Source organism: Coregonus clupeaformis, chromosome 39, assembly GCF_020615455.1.
Source record: "Coregonus clupeaformis isolate EN_2021a chromosome 39, ASM2061545v1, whole genome shotgun sequence".
In the NCBI taxonomy this organism is placed as follows: Eukaryota; Metazoa; Chordata; class Actinopteri; order Salmoniformes; family Salmonidae; genus Coregonus; species Coregonus clupeaformis.
In genome coordinates this window covers 1,148,936-1,158,535 of record NC_059230.1, presented here as the reverse complement: position 1 = coordinate 1,158,535, position 9,600 = coordinate 1,148,936, and positions in this window count along the sequence as shown.

Below are 9,600 nucleotides of genomic sequence, written 5' to 3'. Positions count from 1 at the left end.
CGTTTCCACTGCTCCAGAGTCCAATGGCGGCAATCTTTACACCACTCCAGCCAACGAACGCTTGGCATTGCGCATGGTTATCTTAGGCTTGTGTGCGGCTGCTCGGCAATGGAAACCCATTTCATGAAGCTCCCAACGAACAGTTCTTGTGCTGACGTTGCTTCCAGAGGCAGTTTGGAACTCAATAGTGAGTGTTGTATCCAAGGACAGACGGTGCCATGTTGAAAGTCACTGAGCTCTTCAGTAAGGCCATCCTACTGCCAATGTTTGTCTATGGAGATTGCATGGCTGTGTGCTCGATTGTATACACCTCTCAGCAACAGGTATGACTGAAATAGCCGAATCCACTAATTTGAAGGGGTGTCCACATACTTTTGTATATATAGTGTTTATTGTATGCTAAATATTTTTGGGAAATTATATTATTTTATACTAATACAATTGGTCACAGAAAGAGATTTTGTTTAACAAGTAATACATTTCTTCCTCAAAAAAGGTAGGGGTCAAAATTATTGACACCCCTAAAGATTCTTATAAGTAATGTGGTCAAAAGTTGGATGCATTTGCAGTTCTATTTGGTTGTGTTTCAGATTATTTTGTGCCAAATAGAAATTAATGGTATTTAATGTATTGTGTCATTTTGGATTCACTTTTATTGTAAATAAGAATAGAGTATGTTTCTAACGGATAATCCTGAATGAATAATGATGAGTAAGAAAGTTACAGAGGGTCAAAGATCATACCCCCAAGACATGCTCCCGTTATTGGTAATGGTGAGAAGTTAGCATTCTTTGGGGTATAATCTTTGACCCTATTTGACATCCTCATTTTAAGATTATTTCAGGATTATCCGTAATCATGGTAGCATCCACATGAATGTAGAAGTGTTTAGAAACATATTCTATTCTTATTTATAATAAAAGTGACTCCAAATTGACACAATACATTATTTACCATACATTTTTATTGGGCACAAAATAATCAGAAACAAAACCAAAACGAACTGCAAATGCATCCAACAAGTTTGTAGAGTCACAAGCTTGATGTAATCGTTGCGTGCTAGGAATATGGGACCAAATAATAAACTTTGGACTACTTTAGCATATTTGTTCTATCCTGTCACAACCTGAAATACAATTTCAAATACACTGTAAATAAAACATCTGGATTATAGGTAGTAGTCACACTTTTTCACAAGCAGGTAAAATGCACATAAAAACATAGGTCAATTCCATAAGAAGACTAGTGAGTTGGATCCAACGTCCAATTACTTATCTTGTTTTGCTAGCATTTAAAGAGGCGTTCTGGGATTGGTCCATCTGCTGTTTACCAAGAAAAAGTGGCAGGGATCGAGCAAATGAAACTGGAGTCAGTTCTGCTGCAATCTCATCCATCAGCCGGCTCTCTCTATCAATTGAGCCTGGGGAAGAGGTTAGTGACGCCGGCCACATATCACACTTCAAGGATGGTCCAACATTGATATATTGTAAACTTAAGGATACAATTTATAGATATAGTAATGAGTTTTCAACAAGCAATCACCTCAAATAACCTGTACTATGTAGAAACTGGAAACCTTGGATCCAAAACAAGAAACATTAATTTGTTCGCTCATTTGTTAATTAATTAATTAATTCATGCATTCATTCATTCATGCATTCATCCATTCATTCCAAACGAGGGCATTGCGTTCATCCACCTCTGGCCTGCTGGCCCCCCTACCTCTGCGGAAGCACAGTTCCCGCTCAGCCCAGTCAAAACTGTTCGCTGCTCTGACACCCCAATGGTGGAACAAGCTCCCTCACGACGCCAGGACAGCGGAGTCACTCACCACCTTCCGGAGACACTTGAAACCCCACCTCTTTAAGGAATACCTGGGATAGGATAAAGTAATCCTTCTACCCCCCCTTACCCCACCCTCCAATTTGTTTTTAAATAAAATAAAAAAACATATTGTAAAGTGGTTATCCCACTGGCTATAAGGTGAATGCACCAATTTGTAAGTCGCTCTGGATAAGAGCGTCTGCTAAATGACGTAAATGTAAATGTAAATGTAAACAACCAAGGTATACAGTGGGGGAAAAAAGTATTTAGTCAGCCACCAATTGTGCAAGTTCTCCCACTTAAAAAGATGAGAGAGGCCTGTAATTTTCATCATAGGTACACGTCAACTATGACAGACAAATTGAGAAAGAAAATTCCAGAAAATCACATTGTATGATTTTTTATGAATTTATTTGCAAATTATGGTGGAAAATAAGTATTTGGTCACCTACAAACAAGCAAGATTTCTGGCTCTCACAGACCTGTAACTTCCTCTTTAAGAGGCTCCTCTGTCCTCCACTCGTTACGTGTATTAATGGCACCTGTTTGAACTTATTATCAGTATAAAAGACACCTGTCCACAACCTCAAACAGTCACACTCCAAACTCCACTATGGCCAAGACCAAAGAGCTGTCAAAGGACACCAGAAACAAAATTGTAGACCTGCACCAGGCTGGGAAGACTGAATCTGCACTAGGTAAGCAGCTTGGTTTGAAGAAATCAACTGTGGGAGCAATTATTAGGAAATGGAAGACATACAAGACCACTGGTAATCTCCCTCGATCTGGGGCTCCATGCAAGATCTCACCCCGTGGGGACAAAATGATCACAAGAACGGTGAGCAAAAATCCCAGAACCACACGGGGGGACCTAGTGAATGACCTGCAGAGAGCTGGGACCAAAGTAACAAAGCCTACCATTAGTAACACACTACGCCGCCAGGGACTCAAATCCTGCAGTGAAAGACGTGTCCCCCTGCTTAAGCTAGTACATGTCCAGGCCCGTCTGAAGTTTGCTAGAGTGCATTTGGATGATCCAGAAGAAGATTGGGAGAATGTCATATGGTCAGATGAAACCAAAATATAACTTTTTGGTAAAAACTCAACTCGTCGTGTTTGGAGGACAAAGAATGCTGAGTTGCATCCAAAGAACACCATACCTACTGTGAAGCATGGGGGTGGAAACATCATGCTTTGGGGCTGTTTTTCTGCAAAGGGACCAGGACGACTGATCCGTGTAAAGTAAAGAATGAATGGGGCCATGTATCGTGAGATTTTGAGTGAAAACCTCCTTCCATCAGCAAGGGCATTGAAGATGAAACGTGGCTGGGTCTTTCAGCATGACAATGATCCCAAACACACCGCCCGGGCAACGAAGGAGTGGCTTCGTAAGAAGCATTTCAAGGTCCTGGAGTGGCCTAGCAAGTCTCCAGATCTCAACCCCATAGAAAATCTTTGGAGGGAGTTGAAAGTCCGTGTTGCCCAGCGACAGCCCCAAAACATCACTGCTGTGGGTTTATAACAAAGTATTGAGAAACTTTTGTTATTGACCAAATACTTATTTTCCACCATAATTTGCAAATAAATTCATTTCAAATCCTACAATGTGATTTTCAGGATTTTTTTTCCTCAATTTGTCTGTCATAGTTGACGTGTACAATGGGGAAAAAAAGTACTTAGTCAGTCACCAATTGTGCAAGTTCTCCCACTTAAAAAGATGAGAGGCCTGTAATTCTCATCATAGGTACACGTCAACTATGACAGACAAATTGAGAAAAAAAAATCCAGAAAATCACATTGTAGGATTTTTTATGAATTTATTTGCAAATTATGGTGGAAAATAAGTATTTGGTCAATAACAAAAGTTTCTCAATACTTTGTTATATACCCTTTGTTGGCAATGACACAGGTAAAACGTTTTCTGTAAGTCTTCACAAGGTTTTCACACACTGTTGCTGGTATTTTGGCCCATTCCTCCATGCAGATCTCCTCTAGAGCAGTGATGTTTTGGGGCTGTCGCTGGGCAACACGGACTTTCAACTCCCTCCACGTTTGTTACGACATTCAACTCCCTCCACTCCCTTTAAGAGTGTGCTCATAATCTCAGCTCGTTACCTGTATAAAAGACACCTGGGAGCCAGAAATCTTTCTGATTGAGAGGGGGTCAAATACTTATTTACCTCATTAAAATGCAAATCAATTTATAACATTTTTGACATGCGTTTTTCAGGATTTTTTTGTTGTTATTCTGTCTCTCACTGTTCAAATAAACCTACCATTAAAATTGTAGACTGATCATTTCTTCGTCAGTGGGCAAACGTACAAAATCAGCAGGGGATCAAATACTTTTTTCCCTCACTGTACTTATGCAACAGGAGTTGCAATTCTAACGGGTTATCAATCAACTCCTTGGGGTAAGAGTCTTAAATAATCATTCAGTGTTCAAACCTATCCATCGATATGATGTCTACAACAAGTGGATACTGTGGATAGTGTTTTTGATGGGATAAGGATGGTGAAATGCAATATCTTTGAATTAGCATAATAAACAATATCTCAATATCTTACAGTAATGTTCACTACAGATGGATTTTGCTGTTTTTATTGGATTGATCCGTTTATTGTAAGACGATATTAAGTCAATCATTACCAGTAGGATGGAGAAAGTAAATAAGAAATAAATAACATTTATTGAAGCTACTTGCGTTTAAAAAAAAAGCTTTTTGCGTTGATATTTACAACCCTTTGTCATATTTTTTACAATGGGAGCTCCATCAGAGCTCCAGATCCCTTATCTCTGACTGTGCCCTTGTCCACTTACACAACGGCTATAAAAAATTATTATAGAGCTTATAGAGAGGTGATTGTTAATTAACTGAACATTAAAACACGTCACAGCCTTTTTGACCCTGACAACCTACCTGTAGTCACTTTGACATTGCATATAAAGTATCATATGTGTCTGAGCTCTTGCTGAACATCATTTTAACGGAGTGGTTGCTCCTTAGCAATCATGGGTTTCCTGGGAGACCATGCTATGAATATACTATGGAGTTTTCTACTATTGTTGACCTTTATAGGTAAGACCCCATTCAAATTTTCAGTATTACATTTTTTAATGGTAGGTGTGATTTTAAACTGCATTTAACAGCTGGTAACTTAAGTTAGTATTAGTCATCAGCAATACAAATGCAATGGATATACAACTATGTTCTCTTATTGATCGCTGTAAGACCCCATACTTAATGGAAAGGCTAATTAAGTTGCATGGAATATTCTATAATGATAGGTGTGGTTATAAACTGCATTTAACTGCTGGTGAAGTTATAGTCAGCAATACAATATATATACTGCACTTCTGATTATTGTAATAGGCATTTATGATACAATGCATTTTTTATGTATTTGTAATTGATGCATTTATGTATCTAATGTATGTAGTAATGTATTTATCAGTTGATGCTGATAATCAATATTTTGTGAAAATATGTTTTAAATGTTTTCAAACTGTGCATTTAGGCAAATGGTAGGCAGGGTGTATAGGGAACGGTAAGGGGTGAATTAATTGAATTATTTTGATTATGATTATGCATTATATGTAATGATAATAGATTAATGATGAATGATATGAATATATAAAAGCTAATTTGCTGGTATGGATAGCACATTTGATTATTTTAAAAAAACTGGAGAAAAAAAATCTTGAATTTCAATAATGGTTTGAAATATCTCACCTGGAATTTAGGTCTGGTTTAGTGCTGATCTAGGATCAGTTTTGCCTTTGAGATCATAATGAACAAGATATGGAGGACCTGATCCTACTCTGAGACAATTTGTGAATGCAGGCCCTGGAGTGTATTTTACATGGCATTTAGATTTCAGAATGTTTTTACATTGAAATCATAATAATAATACAGTTCTTATAAAGCAATTTTCAAAAACAGATGCATTTTATTTAATGCAACTCATGGAGACTACAAGATGTGTAAATGTGTCCATTTTCAGTGCATTTGTAAGGTAAAATATTATATACAACATATTGCAAAACTGCAATGAAGCTCAAAACCAAACGTATTGAACTTCTGAAAAACACACTCAAATACATGCACAATATTTATTACAAATGTATTACAAACTTCTGTTTCTGTAGCAGGACAGTGGACACGCACATGTAGAGAACCTTAAGACATTTGTGCAACAAGCCAACCAATGCTATGAGGAAATGTTAATACATTTTTACAAAGGTTTTTTAGTAGGGTTCTGCTGATAGGAGGACGGGAGTGGCATTTACAGGGAACTCTAGACTCCTAGAGTTTCGTTTCAGCAGCTTTCATAGCCATATAACCTTGTATGTTGCTACATACTTTGAAACTGCCATGAAATTAACCAATTGAAAAATGTCAAAGGAGTTAAATGAACTGTTCAATGCTCATTAATCATTTGACATGATCTGAGATGGGAGAACGTATGTAATTATGTTGTTGAGATGACAAGTTACAAAAACATTCTATTGAAATCTTTCATTCAATAAAGAGTTGATAAAGGTTTGTATTTAACTGGCAAGGAAAATAAAGACGATATGTGAAAGTAGTCCTAATGATATATTTGTTTATGTTGAAATAACTGTTATAAAACTGTCCTAATGATTAATTCTCTACCACCCAAAACAGCAAATACAGCCTCATCAACTGGTTTTACTATAACATCTGAAGAGAAAAATGTTCCACTACCAGATGGGATTATAACATTAAAAACGTGGGTGCAAATCCCAAACAGACTCAAAACAAATATAACTGCATCTGTGAGGAATAAAGTGTCAGCAACCAGTATCTCGCCGGAAACAAGTCCCTCACAACCTTCTACGGTTACCAGTGAGACTGCCACTACAAATGAACAAACTTCAGCAGTCACGGACGGGCAAATATCAGCCACCACCATTGGACTCTCATCTACCCAGAGAACTGAAAGTACAACTACACAGCCAACTGACACAACAACTGAAGCTGGAACGACCCAAGATGAGCATACAACAAAGGCAGAAATGACAACAATGACAGATGAAACAACAACCGTAGTCACACAAGAGCAATCGGCTAGCCCAGATACTTTGACAAGCCCATCTCACACAATGATTTCAGGCCACACAACAGCACCCTCTGAGGTTACAAGTGAGTCTATTACTAGCACTGCTGGCACCTCAACACCAAGTGAGGCATCAACAACAACTTCTGAAGCTAAAACATCTCCTGAAGAACCAACAGCGACCACAGATGGTTTAACAACTGCAACTGCGGAAACTACGTTTTCAACATCGGGAGTGACTATGACACCAGAATCAACCAAAGACACAATGGAAACAACTACAGCTATGTCCTCAAGTGCAACAGAAACTTCAACCAGTATCTCGCCAGAACCAAGTCCCTCACAACCTTCTACAGTTACCAGTGAGACTGCCACTACAAATGAACAAACTTCAGCAGTCACGGACGGGCAAATATCAGCCACCACCATTGGACTCTCATCTACCCAGGGAACTGAAAGTACAACTACACAGCCAACTGACACAACAACTGAAGCTGGAACGACCCCTGATGAGCACACAACAAAGGCAGAAATGACAACAATGCCAGTTGAAGCAACAACCACTGTCACACAAGAACCATTGGCTAGCCAAGAGACTTTGACAAGCCCATCTCCCACAATGATTTCAGGCCACACAACAGCGCCCTCTGAGGTTACAAGTGAGTCTATTACTAGCACTGCTGGCACCTCAACACCAAGTGAGGCATCAACAACAACTTCTGAAGCTAAAATATCTCCTGAAGTATCAACAGCGACCACAGATGGTTTAACAACTGCAACTGTGGAAGCTACGTTTTCAACATCGGGAGTGACTATGACACCAGAATCAACCAAAGACACAATGGAAACAACTACAGCTATGTCCTCAAGTGCAACAGAAACTTCAACCAGTCCCTCGCCGGAAACAAGTCCCTCACAACCTTCTACAGTTACCAGTGAGACTGCCACTACAAATGAACAAACTTCAGCAGTCACGCATGGGCAAATATCAGCCACCACCATTGAACTCTCATCTACCCAGGGAACTGAAAGTACAACTACACAGCCAACTGACACAACAACTGAAACGGGAATGACACCTGATGAGCACACAACAAGAGTTGAAATGACAACAATGACAGATGAAACAACAACCGTAGTCACACAAGAGCAATCGGCTAGCCCAGATACTTTGACAAGCCCATCTCCCACAATGATTTCAGGCCACACAACAGCGCCCTCTGACGTTACGAATGAGTCTCTTACTAGCACTGCTGGAACCTCAACTCCAAGTGAGGCATCAACAACAACTTATGAAGCAAAAACATCTCCTGAAGAATCAACAGCGACAACAGATGGTTTAACAACTGCAACTGTGGAAGCTACGTTTTCAACATCGGTAGTGACTATGACACAAGAATACACCAAAGACACAATGGAAACAACTACAGCTATGTCCTCAAGTGCAACAGAAACTTCAACCAGTATCTTGCCGGAAACAAGTCCCTCACAACCTTCAACGGTTACCAGTGAGACTGCCACTACAAATGAACAAACTTCAGCAGTCACGGACGGGCAAATATCAGCCACCACCATTGGACTCTCATCTACCCAGGGAACTGAAAGTACAACTACACAGCCAACGGACACAACAACTGAAGCTGGAACGACCCATGATGAGCACACAACAAAGGCAGAAATGACAACAATGCCAGCTGAAGCAACAACCACTGTCACACAAGAACCATCGGCTAGCCAAGAGACTTTGACAAGCCCATCTTCCTCAATGACTTCTGGTCACACAACAACGCCCTCTGAAGTTACGAGTGAGTCTCTTACTAGCACTGCTGGAACCTACACTCCAAGTGAGGCATCAACAACAACTTATGAAGCAAAAACATCTCCTGAAGAATCAACAGCGACAACAGATGGTTTAACAACTGCAACTGTGGAAGCTACGTTTTCAACATCGGGAGTGACTATGACACCAGAATCAACCAAAGACACAATGGAAACAACTACAGCTATGTCCTCAAGTGCAACAGAAACTTCAACCAGTATCTCGCCAGAACCAAGTCCCTCACAACCTTCTACAGTTACCAGTGAGACTGCCACTACAAATGAACAAACTTCAGCAGTCACGGACGGGCAAATATCAGCCACCACCATTGGACTCTCATCTACCCAGGGAACTGAAAGTACAACTACACAGCCAACGGACACAACAACTGAAGCTGGAACGACCCATGATGAGCACACAACAAAGGCAGAAATGACAACAATGCCAGCTGAAGCAACAACCACTGTCACACAAGAACCATCGGCTAGCCAAGAGACTTTGACAAGCTCATCTCCCTCAATAACTTCTGGTCAAACAACAGTGCCCTCTGACGTTACGAGTGAGTCTCTTACTAGCACTGCTGGAACCTCAACTCCAAGTGAGGCATCAACAACAACTTATGAAGCTAAAACATCTCCTGAAGAATCAACAGCGACCACAGATGGTTTAACAACTGCAACTGTGGAAGCTACGTTTTCAACATCCGGAGTGACTATGACACAAGAATCAACCAAAGACACAATGGAAACAACTACAGCTATGTCCTCAAGTGCAACAGAAACTTCAACCAGTATCTCGCCAGAACCAAGTCCCTCACAACCTTCTACAGTTACCAGTGAGACTGCCACTACAAATGAAAAAACTTCAGCAGTCAC